Here is an 18,217-nt window from a genome sequence, read left to right as displayed (position 1 = left end):
GGAGGAGCCGATGTGGATGGAGTCGAACGGGATGGAGCAGAACGAGAGGAAGGAGCTGCTGAATCCGATTGTTGTGATCGAAGCTAGGTCTCGCTACGTTTAACAGTAGCACAATCTATGGCACACATGACTGTAAAGTGGTCAGAAGAGGGAAAAGGAATAGAAAAATGGCGTAGAATCCTCATCACCGTCATCGTCATCCTCATCCTCAAAAGCAGAAGCCACGAGAGAAGGTGGTGAAGGAGTAGCCTCAAGAGCAAAGCCGCCCATAGACGCCTGTCATCGTGCAATACGACCAACACAAACATTCACCTGATACAACTCTGTAGAGAGTGTATCGAGGCGAGCATCCATGCACTGCAACCAAGGATGTCAATACCATACCGGAGGCCATACCGGTTTGGCCACCGGTATGATATATTTCGGATACCGGTCAATACTGGTGTACCGTTTCGGGTTTACCACTATTTTATATATTTAATATATATATATATATATATATACACACACACATACATACACAAAATCTTTATTTACCATAAAATAATACCTCAAAAATTCATGTTTAACATAAAACATTACTTCAATTAAGAACAAATAATTCATAGTTTTAAACTTTAACATCAACTAAAAAAAAAACACGATATAAAATTGTTCATTACACACAAAGAAAACAAATAAACACAAATTACATAGGATTGTTCATTACACACAATGAAAACAAATAAACACAAATTACATAGGATTGTTCATTACACACAAAGAAAACAAATAAACATAAATTACACAGGATCTACTCCCATCTTTCAAAAGGATCTACATCAGGACCATAATACACATGAGTATTAGCATCAGTCAACACAACATCATTTTCACCATCTTCCTCATCAAGAACAACATCATCATCATCATCATCATTATCATCTTCTAAAGTCATTGTTGCTAATGGTTCTTCAATGCTATCCCAATTCACATCTTCCTCAGTTAGTAACAAAAATTCAGATTCCTCAGCTACCCAATCCTCCATTAAATCAATATTATCAAGGCTTATAGGATCCAAGTAATCCTTTGTCCTTCTAATGTTCCTACCAAAATCAATATCATACATTGGTGACATTTTCTAATCATTCAAAATAAAAATTGAATATATTTAAAAACATACCTTTCTCGTAACAATAGATTATACCGAACATACACCAAGTCATTCAAACGTTTATGCTCAAGCCTATTTCTCCTCTTGGAATGGACAAACTCAAATGTGCTCCAAGCTCTTTCACAACCAGTTGCACTACAACACTGACTTAACACTCGAATTGCAAACTTTTGTAATTCCGGAGTGTCATTTCCAAATTGCTCCCACCAAGCAACTTCCAAAAATAAAAGAAATTATTAATTTAGTACAAAGCAAATAACAAACTTTCAAATGAAATATATATATATATATATATATATGTATGTATGTATGTATAGATACATATAGCATACCTGGACTTAGTTTTTCACGTTGGCGGATTGCCATAGGCATTCCAAAGTCACCTAAAGACTTTTTGTATGATTCAATTTGAGAACTAAGAATATCTTGCTCATCAGGATCAGAAACCAGTCTTGTAATGGTACTAAGTAGGCCTTTTGTAACATCTTTTTGCTTCTTAAATGACGGCCTAAAGAAGATTCCAGGGTTAAGATAACAACTTGCTGCATGCAATGGACTATGGAGTTATTTATCCCATCTAGCATCAATGACAATAGTAAATGGTATATATGCAGAAGTTTTATTCTTCAACCTTGCTTTTATATTCTTCTATGCTTTATCTATTGCCTCATACAAGTATCCCATTAATGGTTTTTCATCCCCATCTACAAGATGTAGTACTCTAACCAAAGGCTTACTAATCTTCACTATTTGTTGACATTGTAACCAAAACTCTCTATCTTCCAAAACAATTGCAGCCACCTCCTTTCCCATGACATCTCTAGCATGTCGAGATTCGACCCATTGATCACAAGTAAACATTTGCCTAAGTTCTTTCTTGAACTTAGTCAAGCATTGAAGACTTAAAAACTCAGTTGCAAACCTTGTGATGTCTGGACGAATCAAATCCCTACCATTAGTGAAGTCGCTTCTCATCAAAGCTAAAATCTTGCCGTGGTTGTATATGAATTTGGTAATCTTTTAAGCCTTTTGAATGGTTTCATCAATGATAGGAAAATATCTTTTATCAAAAAAAATTTCCAACATTAAATCAATGCAATGGGCTACACAAGGAGACCAATAGAATGTCCCATATTTCTGCATTAGCTTCTTTCCTGCAGACTTGTAAGAAGCATCATTATCTGTAATGAACTGCACAACGTGCTCAGGCCCAACTTCTTGAACAACTTTATCAAACAACTTAAACAATGTATCCGCATCCTTTGTTAGGCCTAACACATCAAGGGATTTAAGAAACATGGTACCTCTAGGACAATACACTAAAAAATTAATGATTGGAGCTCTCTTTTGATTTGTCCACCCATCTGACATAATTGAACACTCATAAACTTTCCAATCATTTTTCACATCTAAGAGATAATCATTTATTTCACCCACATGTTTTTGTAATAAAGGCCCCCTCAAGTCATGATAAGAAGGTCCCTTAAAACCAGGCCCAATAGTTGTTACACTATCTAAAGCTTCTTGATAATACACAAAGTGAGCGGCATGGAAAGGTATATTAGCATGGTACCACCATCTTGCAAAATTCATTCTTGCCTTCTCAACCATTTGCTTTGAGGCCAAAGAAGACCTTATGGATGGTTGAGAACCAGGTTTTGTTCTTGGAGCAAAATAGGATTTAATGTTTGACTTTTCTCCAACTTTTTCTTTCCCCTTGGTGTTGTAATTACTAACTGATGAATGACTCTTTGAACCCCTTCTCTCATTATCATTATTACCTTCAACATGATGATGATCATCCTCCTCTTCCTCCTCTACATCATAGGGATTTGCAATTTCTTTATTCATTCTTCTTTTTTTCTGTTTACTTTTCTTTAAATCTTCAATCAACTGTTTCATTTGCCATTTCACATCTTCAGATACTTTTTTACATGCTTCAACATCACCCGGAATCCCAGCTAAATGATACTTGAGCCTAGTAATTCCTCCCCCCTTATCATTTTACAACAAAAAGTATACTGGGTGTTATTTCTTGCATCCGGCACAGCACGGCCATAAGCCCATGCTGGATCCTCGGATCTTACAGCCGGGCCAGATGCTACACTTGACTGATTTTCAGTCATAATTCACACTGCATATATACCATCAATTATTTGTTAATAACTCTAGTTACCTTTTTATTAATAGTCATACTAAGTTGTAAATTACTAACCCAATATTTGAAGCTAACCAAAATCAAGAATGAAACAACAATATATATCAATTCATGAACACAGAACCAACACAATAATCAATTTTGCTATCAATTCATAAACACAGTAATCAATTTTTTATTTATCATATTCCACATGAAGTATAATTCCACACAGAAAAAATTAAGACAAAATGTTACCTGAGACCAAAATCAAGAATGAAACAACAATATATATCAATTCATGAACACAGAACCAACACAATAATCAATTTTGCTATCAATTCATAAACATAGTAATCAAGTTTTTATTTATCATATTCCACATGAAATATAATTCCACACATAAAAAATTAAGACAAAATGTTACCTGAGAGTGGCCGATAGAGTGAGAGACAGAGCAGCGGCGAGTGAGAGACAGAGCAGCGGCGGCGAGTGACGGAGTGAGAGACAGAGTAGCAGCGACAAAGTAGTGACTGCGAGTGAGAGATAGAGCAACGGCGAGTCAGAGACAGAGCAGCGGCGAGTGAGAAACAGAGCAACGAAGTGTGAGAGACAGAGCAGCGGAGCTGCCGAGAGTGAGAGACAGATTGGGCGAGAGAGTGAGAGAACAGAGCAGTTGAGAGAGAGCGTGAGAGAGAGAAAGAAAGAAAAAGGGTTGTGCGGGAACTGGATAGTGCTAAGGTTTTAGAATTAGGATTTAATAAAATTACGATCTTGCCCTTGAAAATGTCAAAATTAACAAAACAGGCTTTTTTTACGTTTCGGTTCGGTATTCAAATACCGGCCGGTACAGCCGGTATTGGCCGGTATTTTTACTGGTACGAAACGTAGGTGTCAACTGTACCGGATTGCCGGCCGGTACGGTATATTCCGGTCGTACCGGCTGGTACGGTACGGTATTGACAACATTGACTGCAACTACGCCATGATGTCTCCTAGAGACACATTGCCCGAAGAAGAAGGAGGAGCCGATGTGGATGGAGTCGAATGGGATGGAGCAGAACGGGAGGAAGGAGCTGCTGAATCTGACTGTCACGATCGAAGCTGGGTCTCGCTATGTTTAATAGTAGCACAATCTATGGCACACATGACTATAAAGTGGTCGGAAGAGGGAAAAGGAACAGAAAAATGGCGTAGAATCCTTATGATAGCGGAAGGAAAGATGAGTTTATTACGGGTTGCCGAATCTAGATGAACATCTATAATAGACAGAATGAAATGAGAAGGGAAGTCTATAGTAAGATGCTCAAGAAGAGACAACAAAAACCGAGCACGAGGCTCTGTGATGGAGTTATAATGAGAAAGGGGATGCAAAACAAAAGTCATCACCATGTTCATGAATCTAGGACCTTTAGAAAAAGGCCGAAATGGTGTAAAAAGATGCTCACCCCAAGCAGTAGGGCACTCACAGAAAGCAGACATGAGTTCATCCCTGGACACAGTCCTTAGACGCTCACAACCAGGATAGTTAGGAAAATCTATCCTAGGAACCCGAAGCACATCCGCAACCAACTGCGGTGTGATAGGAATGCGCGTACCTCGAATGCAAGTGAAGAAAAGAGGTACTGACCGATCAATCTCGTGCATGTTGGAGTAGAACTCCTGGATAAGCACGAGAGGACAGGTGATCGAGACGTCACATAATGACTCCCATCCCCTACTGTGAATGACAGAGGGAAGGTCGGTGTCTGTAAAATCCATCAAGATGACTTGGCATTCCGAATGAATGCCTCGTCTAGAAAAGTTCTCCGAAAATTCTTTAAAGGTATCATCATCACGGAACCGGATATGAGATAAGGTAGAATCAGACGAAGAAGAAGCACCGGAACGAAGAGGGTTCCGGGCTAGAGTGGATTTACGCTTAAGTGCCATAGACACGACTAACGTAAACAACAGAAAGGGAGAGAAAGAAAGACAATTAGAAAAGTCCCAAACATTTTCAAATATATCAAATATATTGAAAAGAAGTACGTATGCATGGGAAATGCATGAACATGTGACATGCAAAGGAAATTGCATCATGGGCTCAGCCTAATCCAAACCTATCAGCACACAAACATATAGCATACATCTAAATGCAAGGAAACACCATTATAATGCTAATGTGATACAATTTATGAGGTTTTAAACACATTTAAGTGAAAACCCAACCCAAAATTTCAATGAAATCTAATCAATTTTGAAAAACCCCAAAAATTTCCAAAAACCCCAAATCCTAGGTTTCAAAACATGAAATGCATGAATGAGAAAGGATTAGAAGCTTACCAAGTGAAGAAAAAACTTGAAAAACCTTGTAAAATCCTTGAGAACTAAGATAGGAGTGAGATTGGAGTGTTTTTGGGAGAGAAACAGAGAAGTATCGAGAAACAGATCGATGGAAATGAGATCCGGATCGCGTAGGGGCTTTATATAGGAAAGCCAGTAAATCTCAACAGATGCAAGTATCGACAGGTATCGAGGGATCTGTCGAGGAGGTGTCGAGGAAATACTCGTTGATAGCTGAGGTGTTGAGGAGGTATCGAGGATCAACACACCATAATTAAGAACAGAAGCTCGATCGATCCACCAGGTATCGAGAAGCTATCGAGCATATAGACCCAATCTCGATAGATCCACCAGGTATCGAGGTGCAGGCGAGATTGCGATAAGAAAAAGCTTAAGGAAGCTTGACAGATAGCCAGCTATCGAGGAGGTATCAAGGAGGTGTCAAGCCAGCTTTTAAAAACAATTTTTCGAGATGTGAAAAACACAAACATGAATGCAATCCAACATGCAACTCAACCAACGATCCAATCAACATATTAAGCTCTCAAAATCATCTCTCAAATGAAAATTTAAGCACATGGATCTCCACAAACACACACACACACACTAAACAAGTCTAACCAATTTTATATTTCAAAAACAAGTCTAGAAAATTTAGTGAGCATACATTAATACATGTAAAACCTTATGATGGCCAAATCACATTGTACCTGCACATGTATCAAGAATAGAAAAGAGTATTGCATGTTGTGTGTGAAAAACATCGTAAAATTGCATAAGTGTATGCATGTTATAACGATTTGAGATATGAGAAACTCACTTTAACTCACACACAATCATAATTGCTTGATAGGGACTATCACCTTTGAGGTACATCCTATAACTCTCACATCTCCTAGAATACACGCTTGTAATCATTTTTAAAGCATTTTTTATCTTTTTGCTTTTGATTTTTCTTTTAAACATATCATGCATGGGCTTATTAGAGAGAGAAAAGAAATACCCAATGATATTTGACATTCAAATTTTACCATGCCTAAGCACACAAATGTCATTGACACTGCACTTTTGCTATGTCGAAGCATACAGGTGTCTTATTATGATTGGCGAGCAACAGTGACGAGATGGTTATTTATGCCTTTCTCTCAGGATTTTTTAGTCCTTCCCGTCAAAAGGAGTGATATGTGTGTTAAGTTTAAGAGACAACTTAATCATACTCATCACAAACACGAGTCACAGAGCTCACTTGCTTAGTTGTGCATAGAGATGCTCATCTAAGTTACAAGTGATACAAAGTTTAGAAGACTTTGTTTTAATGGTCATCCAAGGTACACAAGTACCAAAGTACACAAAACACAAACTATTTTTGTATTTTTCTGATTTTTCAATTTTTTTTTTTATATAGAAAAACAAAACAAAGCAAAAACTGAAAAATAACCAAACAAAAACATGTTAAACAAACAAAGCATAAAAACTAGACTGACTAAAAACATGAAAGCAAAACACATAAGTAATGCACACACAAAAACAAGAAGAGAGAGAGGAAAGTGATAGAATCAGTTGGAGCCCTTTTCTTTCCACACCTTGGAAGAACCTTTCCGTCTAGCAAACCCTTGAACCGGTGGTGAAGGGGAAGAATTAAAACCGTTCAAGTTCGAAAGGAACATGAGGGCTTTGAGAAGATCACCAAGGGGAGCGAGAGAGGATTAAAGCTGATTCTGGTTCCCAGATGCTATCATGCCGTTGCTCTGTTAAGTGGCAAGCCACTTGTAGCAATTTGGTCAAGTATGACCAGCAGCTCCACAATGATGACAAAGATGCTGCTTCTTTTGTTTAGGCTTTTGAGAGTTAGCCTTCTTAGCCCTAGGGTTTTTAACATCTTTCTTCTCAAGTTTAGGGGGTGCTCCTAAGATAGATTTACCCTTGTCTAAGTTCTCACTAGCTAATTCAATTTTAATCTCATTGTTCTTAGTTTTAACATTATTAGCAGGAGGAACAAAAACAGTAGTACTAGAAGAAGTAGTATTAGAGAAAGAAAGACCATACCCTAAGCCTGTTCGATCTGAAGCAGATTTCTGAATGCTTAGCATCTCATCTAGCTTTGCGCTTAAAGTCCTCTCCAATTGAGCTCTGACTTGAAACAGCTCCGCTTCAAGCTTCTTGGTCTTCTCAGTCAAGAAATTGTTCTCGAATCTCAATGCTCCAATAGTCTGATTAGCCTCATCAAACTTTGTGGAAAGCTCTTCACGGTCAAATTCCACATCACTGAGCTTCTTGGTGGTTAGCCTATACGATTTCTCATGCTTCTCAGAAAGCTTATACAGCTTTTCATAGGTTGTATGGATGTCATCTTGATCATCCATCTTCTCAAACTTAGATTCCACCAGTTCCTCTTCTTCAACCACATCTTCAACAATCCCATCAGTAGGATTAACCGTGGCCGTGAAGGCATTTAAGATTCCTTCATCCTCATTGTCGGAATCATCCTCAGGCTCAATGTCGCTCAAGGTAATAGCAAGTGCCTTGCTCTTCCCAATGCTCTTGAGGTATTTAGGACACTCATGCTTCATGTGACCGAACCCTTGACACCTAAAGCACTTAGGTCCTAAGGGAACAGTGTACTGACCACCTTCCTTAGCATTCTTCTTCCCTTTGTCTTGGCCTTTAAATTGAGAAGAACTGGATTGCCTGCGGTCCTTGTCGAAATCCTTTCCATTGGCGTTCTTCATAAACTTCTTGAACTACCTAGTGATGTAGGACTTCATCTTGGAATCTTCATCATCAGAAGATTCATCTGTTTCACTGCTCTTGGCCTTCAGTGCCATACTCTTGTTTTTACCCAACTTGCCTATTCTTGTCAACCCTAGCTCGTAGATCTACAAGTTTCCAACCAGCTCAATAAGAGGAATCTTTTCAATATCATTTGATTCCTCTATTGCCGTAATCTTAGCACGAAATCTCTCGGGCAAAGATCTTAGCACTTTCCTCACAATCTTGGGTTCAGGAATGGTTTCCTCAAGATTGAAGGCTGAGTTCACTATGTCCTTTAGCTTGGCATAGAACTCATTGAAAGACTCATCCTCCTCCATCTTTATCTCTTCAAAACTTGTAGTGAGCCTCTGAAGTTTTGAGTCCTTGACAGCCTTCGTACCCTCATAGGTTGTCTGGAGAATGGTCCAAGCCTCCTTGGCAGTTTCAATGGAGGATATCTTCTTGAACTCCTCATTGGTGATAGCACTGAACAACGCATTCAAAGCTCTACTGTTGAAGTTTGCCGCCTTAATCTTGGCATCATCCCTATCGGCTGCCGCTTCAGTAGGCATAGTCCAGTCTATCTCCACAGCTTACCACACTTTCTCATCTAAAGACTGCAAGAAAGCTCTCATGCGTACTTTCTAGTATGCATAGTTAGTTCCATCAAATAAAGGAGGTATGATTAATGACTGTCCTCTATCCATGACAAACAGGGGTCAATGGATCAACACAACAAAGATTAAACCCTAATCAGAGTGTGCCTGCTCTGATACCACTTGATAGGCCACAAACTGAATGACCCCTTGTGATAGAAATTAATTAATTAATTAGCTAAGTTATTAATTAATCAATTTATCATGCAAACATGTGGTAGCACAAACAAATCACCAATAAACTAAATACGCAGCGGAAAATAAATAACACAGTGATTTGTTTACGAATGGGGAAAACCTAATGGCAAAAACCCCACCAGGTGATTTTCAAGTCACCACTCCCAAAACTCCACTATTATCACAACAAATGGTTACAAGTAAAGGAATCCAAGTATCTTACAACCTACAGTTGAACCCTTACCCTAATACCCAATTGGACTTGTTCTGTAGTGACAGTTCCCTTTTCAGATGCACGACTCCTAGTACATGACTAACCAATTGCGCGGATCCCAGTACACGACTTCAATCACCAACTAAGAAGGTTGTTGGTTGCAAAGTTCTTTAGTTCATCCACATGATGAAGATCAAGAAGATGCTTAGTCACAAAGTCCTACGGTGCACATACACAGCAACTTCTTCAAGAGAAAGAGATGAACTAGGGCAAGAACTTCGTCTCTGGTCACAATTTGCTTGAACAGAGTTTGCTCAAAGCTTGTGCAACCTATGAATACTTTGATGGCCCTTAAACTGATCCTTTTATATGTTTAGATTTAGGAGTAAAGAAGGCCCAAAGACATATTCACGGATCCCAAGAAAATTAGATTGAAATTCTGAAAATCTTAAATCTCAACAGATAAAAGGTGTCAAGCAGCTATCGAGCAGATTTCGAGAACACCGAATGAAGAACAGCTTCCTTAAGCTCGATAGATGCAGCTGTCGGGCTAGCTGTCGAGTTTTAATAATTTTGCACTCTGAACTTGTTTTCTTGAACAAACTTGAAAGCTTCAATACTTAATCTTGAAACAAGGTTTCTTGAAGTATTTAAACCATCCTAAATCTACCCAAATACAAGTAAAGTGTGTTTTGTCAAAGGATAAGTCAATTACATAAAATCATGACATATGTTCTTAACAAGTGAAAAACATACATCCTAACAAAAAGTTTGAGGCAAGAGCCCTAAATGGACACCACATATATGTATCATTTTAGCTCGTAAGAGCATCTTGTTTGCTTGGTTGATGGTTGAAGCCATTGGCCATGTTTGGTTTTCTTTTTTAGTGACTCTAGGATAGTGTGTCACTCGCCTTTTGCTTGCAATTGGCAAACCAGGTTCTTGGATAGTAAACCTGTTTTTACTCATTCCTGAGTAACGCCTATGGGACTTCAGACATACGAACCCCACGCAACTTTACGGAGTTGCACCCCGCCCCATGTATGCATGTTATTCACTGTGTGTGTGGGTTAGGCCTGAGTTGTATGCTGAAACAAAATATTTTGTCTCTTATTATTTTGATTCTATTAGCAAAGCTTATAAATCAAAAGAAGGGCATCTATAGACATCGCATTTTGTACCCCTTATGACTCTTACCCCCGTTCCCTAATGATGGTAGTACTCTAAAGTCCAAGGTTGGTTTAGGGCCTAATCAAACAAAAATTGACTTGAAAAAGTATTTGTGGAAAATATAACTTATTTTTGGAAGAATAAAACTATTTTAGGAAAATAAAGGCCGCAGGAAACCCTAAAGTGTGCGCACATGCATACACGTGTATGCGTATGCACACTCAAGCCATACGTATGCAGCTAGGGTTTTAGAAACTATGTAAGGAAATATTTTTCACTTAATTCTGGTTTGGAACAAATCCCACATCACTTGGAAGCCACCCCAAACCTTTATTTTTCGACTATATAAAGCCATAAATGGCAATTTTTCAAAGGAAGACGAATATGGTGGAAAAACACACATGATTCACTAGAAAATACTGAATCAAAGATGGAGTTTTTCACAAAACATCTGCAAGTAAAATTTTGTTTGATTGGGACCTTTACTAGTCTTGATCTTCGAGTTCTAAAGTTTACTAACTCATTTTGATTTAACTCATTCAACAAGTTGAGATGATTAGTAGAGAATCTGTCATGTAGTCACATAAGAAAATTCAGTAATTCAAGGCTTTATATAGTACTTAACTCAATTGAGATGATTTCTTTTCAATTTATGAATGATGGAAGTATTTTTTTTTGCCTAATTTATAGTGTAATGTACCACGTTTCTTCGATCAATTTTCTTAATCCTCTTATATTTTTAACGTTTATTTTGAAAGATAATTATGGGTGGAAAAAGCTTATAAATAAAGGGATTCACACATTGAAGCAGCCACAATATCGGTTTATGTCTTTAGTAAACTATGGTATTTGGTTTTGCTACATTTTGAAAGTACTACAATTTGACAATGGGCATGATATTCTATTTTTGTTTTAGACTTTTTAGGCATCTAGGTTACATTAGGTTTTGATTCGATTTAGTTCTCAATATACTAAAAACTTTTGGGAGTATTTGAATTCAATTAATTTCGTGTTTGATTTTGGTTTAGTTTTAGGGAATTTATAATTGGTTTTGGATAATCAAGGTTTAGAAATCTTAAAAGCATTGGAATTAATGTGTCTAATGTTTGCTTCATCTTTATTGCTGCAATTGTGCACTTCTAGAGGACTTATTTTTTGATAATCCACTTATAGAGGACTTTATAACAATTATTTTCCACATAAATTTGAGAAGAGTTAGATGAATTTCTCAAAATTGGCTCTTTAAATGAAAGATGGCAGTGTATTGTGGCATAATTTTAAGCCAAAAGAAGAGTTAAACTGACCTGTTCTAATAGATGGGTTCGTGCTTTGCACCCATCTCCTCTCTCTGGCATCTGCTGTTTGTATTTGTGCTCTTCCCCCATCTCCTCTTTGCAACATATACGAAAGGTTCACATCATCTCATTGTTTCTTCTCCTATTCAAATTAGCATCTTCAATCTTCAATATATCTATGTTTTAACTTAAAATCTGATGCTTATACTTCAATTGTTTTTCTTCTTGAAATACTCTCTATGCAGTTTATGAAATACTCTTTATGTAGTTTAGAGTTTATAAATACAAAAACCCACAGAAAAAGTAATGAGAGAGAGAGAGAGAGATGGTAGTAAGGCACAAAGGGAATGACATAGAGATAAATCTTAGACCACCACCATAGTTGGTCTCCAACCACTGAAAATTGAGCATTAAGTATGATTTATGTTTGGGTATTTGGTTGGATTTAGGCATTTGGGTTAGATTTGGCTTTGATTCAAGTATTTAGGTTAGAAAATTAGAATTTGTTTGTTTGAGTATTTGTTTTTGTTTTGGATATTAAGAATTGAATTGGCTTTGGGGCTATTCTGTAATTAACTTTACAATCTGCATAGTGAGGGGACGAAAGAATTCAAAACGTGGCCAATGTTGTGAATCATATCTTCTTTGCTGGATACCACTTTTTTGCCTACAACAATTTGTCACTAAAGATGCATTTATACTTTTATGTCTTTCTTATAAGAGTTAATCTGTACTTTTTCCTATTTATTTATAGGACATCTATTGGATGTTTCTTTACATATATCTTTTTTTAATTTTTTAAAAAATATAATTGCTTAAGTGTATATTGCCATGATCAGTACAAAGATCAGTTAATCTTTCAGATGACTCTTGTGTTAGGACATATTTGTTTTACTTGTTAGGAACATATGTCACTATTTTATGTAATTGGCTTATCTTTTGACAAAATGCACTTTACTTGTATTTGGGTAGACTTAGGATGTGTTTAAATACTTCAAGAAACCATGTTTCAAGATCAAGTGTTGAAGCCTTCAAGTCTGTCCAAGAAAACAAGCTGATAGTGCAAATTCATTAAAGCTCGACAATTGCATCTATCGAGCTTAAGAAAGTTGTTCAAAGGCCTGTGTTCTCGACACCTGCTCGACATCTTCTATCTGTCGAGGTTTAAGAATTTCAGAATTCTGATATGATTTTCTTGGGATCCGTGAATATGTCTTTGGGTTTTCTTTCTCCTAACTCTAGACATATAAAAGGATTGTTTTAAGGGTCGTCAAACAGTTCACAAGTTGCACAAGCATTGAGCAAACTTTGTTCAAGCAAATTGTGACCGGAGACGAAATTCTTGCCCTAGTTCATCTCTTTCTCTTAAAGAAGTTGCTGTGTATGTGCATCGTAGGGTTTTGTCACCAAGCATCTTCTTGATCTTCATCGAGTGGATGAATTGAAGAACTTTGCAACCAACAATCTTCTTAGTTGGTGATTGAAGTCGCGTACTAGGATCCGCGCAATTGATTAGTCACGTACTTGGGAGTCGTGCATCAAAAGGGGAACTATCACTATAGAACAAGTCTAATTGAGTATTGGGATAAGGGTTCAACTGTAGGTTGGAAAGGTACTTGGGATTCCTTTACTTGTAACCGCTTGTTGTGATAATAGTGGAGTTTTAGGAGTAGTGACCTGAAAATCATCCGGTGGGGTTTTTGCCGTTAGGTTTTCCCCATTCGTAAACAAATCACCATGTTATTTATTTTCCGCTACATAATTAGTTTATTGGTGATTTGTTTGTGCTACCACGCGTTTGCATGATAAATTGATTAATTAATAACTTGGCTAATTAATTAATTAATTTCTATCACAAGGGGTCATTCAGTTTGTGGCCTATCATCTTGGAAGTAGTGAATCCAACTATTAAAATTTTTGTTTCTCCTCAAAAAATCTAAACATGTGCGCATTCTCAAGGATTGATTCATTTATGTACAACTTGCCCAGTTTTGAAACTCACGAATACGACAAAATAAGGATATAGTTGAGTGTTTGGTGATAGATGATTTTATATAGTTCTTGACAAATTTTTTTTTTTTTTTTTTTAAGTTCCATTGACACTTAATAGGATGAAAAATGAAATAGTTGGGTATATTTCAAATCAATTAGCTATAGGAAAATAATTTTGATTAATTTTTTCCAGTTTAGTGGTATCATTTTAATATCTTTTGGTCAATTTTTTGGCTATAGTTTGTGAACTTTCTTTTGCTAAAGATCTATATGGTAGTAGTATGTTTGGTTTATTGCTTTAGTATGAACCTGCAATTCTTTCATATGACTTTTAATTTTACTTCCATTGCTTCAGCCTTTCCCTGTAATTAAGGCTGTGATGACACTTTAGGAAATTTGCCCACTTAAAAACCTGCCACGCTTACAATTTGAAAGTTACAAAATACCGCACGTTGCACCGTTTGAGCCTTTAAATTTTAACTATTTATTGTGCAACCTACACAGTTTAAAACAGAAAACATGGTTTGATTAAAAGAGAGAGAGAGAGAGAGAGAGAGAGAGAGAGAGAGAGAAATCTACCCTCAACTACATCAAGCGACAATCCAACCCTTTGCCATCGTCAAACTCATTCCCTCCACCGGTTAGTCTCTGTTTTTTGGTGTTTTGGTTTTGTTTTTAATTTTTTTTTTTTTTTTTTTAAATTTGGGATCAAATCTGATTTAGGTCTGGGTATCTTGACTAGATTGGATTGCATTAAGTTGTTTGGCTTAGATTTGGTTTTGAATAAGGAATTTGGATTAAGAATGGTTTTTAATATCCATTATTTGTGTTGGATTTGGTTTTCCTTTGGGATATTTGGGTTTAATTTGTTTTGATTATATCTCTACACTTTAAAGCTTTCATTTTATTTATTCTGTTTTAAATTTTTTGTTGAAACATTTTTTCCCTTTATAATATCGTTTCTCATGTTTCTTTTCTAGCATTGTTATCAAGTTTTTCCAGTATATACTTCTCTGTATTAGATTTTTTCCCCATATAGTTCATATATCGCAATGATTGTGTCAATTTTATTTTTAAATTGTATTTCGTTGGTATACACACACTTTGTAATGTAGAATGAGGTTGGCCATATTTGATCAATAGGGCTAAGATTGTAGACTTTGCATCTGAATTGGATTTTCATTCCTATTTATTGATAATAGATGAAAACAAATACATATAAGACGGCCCTAAAATACAAATACAGAGGAAACAACAAGCTGAAAACAAAAAGAACAAGAAGCTGAAAATAGTTCAGAAGTACGGACCAATAGGTATGCGCAGAGAAATTCATAGCAACAAGTATGCAAATTGCAGAAAATACAGACCAACAGGTATATAGCGAAATACAGACAGTGACAAATATTTTTAAAAGAATTGAATCAATAAAAATTTCAGAAATTGTTGTTTCCTTTGAGACATGAGTTTAATAATATGAACAATTTGAATAACCCTTTAATCTTTAGCTATGGAATTGTTGTTTTAAATTTTAATGTGTTATCCTTTCTTATTTATCCATTCATATGTATTTAGTTTCTTGCTCTTTTCATGTTTGATGCATCTTAATTTGTTATAATATTTTGCTATCTTGGAGGGTTAGTCATGTAGTTCAAGTGTTTTCCACTAGAGTCACTAAGTACATTCTCATGTTTGTAAGATTTCAATTTAACTTTTCAAAGTACAGAATTTTAAAATCTTTCACTAGGTGAATTTCTAAATGCTTCTCAATGACATTTTGTGTTTGTAAGGGCATTCAAAAATCAAACAAAGAGGTACTTAAGAAGATTTTTGAAAGCGTGAGAAGGTTTATTTACACCAAGGACCGTGAGCAAGTCCAAGGATGAGGCTTTAGGCTTTATTTTTTTGGAGTAATGTTTGAATTTCATAATTAATTGTTTTGTTTTGATGCTAAGCAAAAAAGTGAAGTTACCATGTTAGCTTTTCTGTTTATATAAATTGATAGTTTTGTTTGATTGAACTTGGATCGTTTGAATTTTTTTTTTTTTCCTTTTTTTGACTATTTTCTATACTGGGATGTGTTACAATTCAAACTTTATGTATATTTCCCTTTATCTCTGTTTTTACTTTTCACTATTTCAGTGCTGTGTATGTGCTATACTCAATTTTCTTTACTAAATTTGCTGTGAAAAAAATGTTTTTTTTAAAAACTTATATTGACATTGACTTGACTTAATTTCAATTCAATTTATTTTCCATTTTTATAATTATTCAATCTTTGCTGTGAAGTGTGATAGTCATTGGGTTCCCCCCCCCCCCCCCCCCCCAAAAATAATTTACATGTAAGGGTTTACTGTGGCTTGAGCCACATTGTCTAAGGAAGTTAAACACTTTAGTGAGAGTTCTGTTTTTGTTTATGTGTCCGTATGTATGTTTTATTCTTTGGTTGATTTATTAATTATTTCCCTTAATGTGTTATATCATAATAGGTTGATGTGCTATATCATTATAGGTTGTTGGTGGTTGCTTTTTCATCATGATCAGAAGGTGAAGATAGAAATTACCCTTATCAATACCTATTGTGTCTTCCTCATTATCACAAGATATAGATAGACTTCTATTTTTTTTCCAAACCTCATCTTGCTTGACAAACCTTTTATTTATCCATTTGTATCTCATATATTTATCTATTGATTTTTTATGTTAAGTTGTTCTATGCAGCTATTTTAGAATTGTTATGAAATATTGTTTCCGTAATTAAAGTTTAATAGTTTAATGTTGGTTTATTTTAACAATCAGTTAACTAATACAACATTCCCCAAAAGAATTTTAATGTATTTCATTGTCTTCTAATAAGTAAAATGTTGGATAAATTATTGTATTAGTCACATAACTATTATTGTATAAGTAAAGAGTGTGACTTTCTGATTTTACCATACAACATTTATCACTTACCCATCCTACCTACACCACGGGCAAAAATAGCCAAATACCACTATTGGCAAAATTTGTGGCAAACTAACATTGTTTTGAAAATATTTAGGAATGTACTACTTTTTTAGTACTCGAATTTCAAAAAATCGAGTTCTAAATAGTACTTGAGTTCCTAAGTGAATCGCTAGTGTAGCACTGCTGATCTGGAATTTGTGCAATTAAAAAAGTAATACAGTACTCGATATCACAAAAATCGAGTACTTCTTTATAGTACTCGAGCTTATCAAAGTCGAGTACTTTTTTTTTTCTACCTTTTGTTTCGTAAAAAGTAATACGGTACTCATACAAAACTTTTCCTACAAAGCCACCTATCCAATAGGTAAGACACTGTATCATATTTGAAAATGTATTTCTTGAGCATGAGTCTACTGTTGGGTGCCGACACCCACATGTCCAGCCCACTCTTTTGCTTGGCTCATTAAATGAGCTTGTTGGACAAGTGCTAAGAAGTCAGGAAAGTGAAATGGGTTTGCTGGAGTAGCTTGAACGAAAGAGAAGAATTGGGTTCATCTTTTTCTTTATAATTATGTACAAAAGTCTAGCAACATTTATGAAGGGATGTACAAAAGTCACGCCACATAAATGATGATGTGATGTTAAACTTGTGAGACACATTGAAGGAAGAAAAGAAGAAAAGGATGAAGAAATATAAAGTAAGGCCATTCGGCCATTTGGAAAAGGTGAAGAGTAAAGTAAGGCCATTCCTAAGTAAAATTTTTGTATGAAACAAAAAGTAGGAAAAAAAAAAGGGTTAAACTCGAGTACTCTAAAGAAGTACTTGATTTTAGTAATATTGAGTATCATATTATTTTTTCAATTACAGAATTTCTAGGTCAGCGATGCCATGTTGCGACTCACTAGGAACTCGAGTTCACTGAACTTGAGTACTTAAAACTCGATTATGTGAAACTCGAGTACTAAAAAAGTGGTAGATTGCTAAATATTTCTGAAACAGTGTTAGTTTACCGCAAATTTTGCCAAAACGTGGTATTTGGCTATTTTCACCAATTGAGCTCTATATGTATAGAACTTTGCTACCTCATTTACTCAAATTTGATCACATAGAGCTTTAGAACTAAGAGTCACCCATTTTGACCACCACAACAAACACAAAAATAAGCAAGGAGCTAGCTAGACTCATTGTTTTCTCATGGAACCTAAAGCAAGTGCATTTCACCCGAGTACTAGACAATCGCCCTCACACTTCTTCAAGATCATCCTCCCCTCCACCATTGAAAACATGAAATTGGTAATGTACCTAACCTCCACTAGTTGTATAAAATGGTGTTTAAGTAGTAGTGAAATATATAGTATGTAGATATTACAGAGATAGAGATATAGACAGGGACAAAATAG

The 18,217-nt window shown here is 35.9% G+C and overlaps 1 long non-coding RNA gene across 1 annotated transcript; it reads left to right on the top strand.

Moving 5' to 3' along the window:
• Positions 1 to 14,438: 14,438 nt before the first annotated feature.
• On the top strand, positions 14,439 to 16,534 carry LOC126724399 (uncharacterized). Its single transcript, XR_007654965.1, has 3 exons — positions 14,439 to 14,510; positions 15,073 to 15,243; positions 16,380 to 16,534. It is a non-coding gene; the product is annotated as an uncharacterized LOC126724399 (long non-coding RNA).
• The last annotated feature ends 1,683 nt before the right edge of the window (positions 16,535 to 18,217 follow it).

This window comes from Quercus robur, chromosome 4, assembly GCF_932294415.1.
Source record: "Quercus robur chromosome 4, dhQueRobu3.1, whole genome shotgun sequence".
NCBI classification, from domain to species: domain Eukaryota; kingdom Viridiplantae; phylum Streptophyta; class Magnoliopsida; order Fagales; family Fagaceae; genus Quercus; species Quercus robur.
This window is presented reverse-complemented; position numbering and strand designations above follow the sequence as displayed.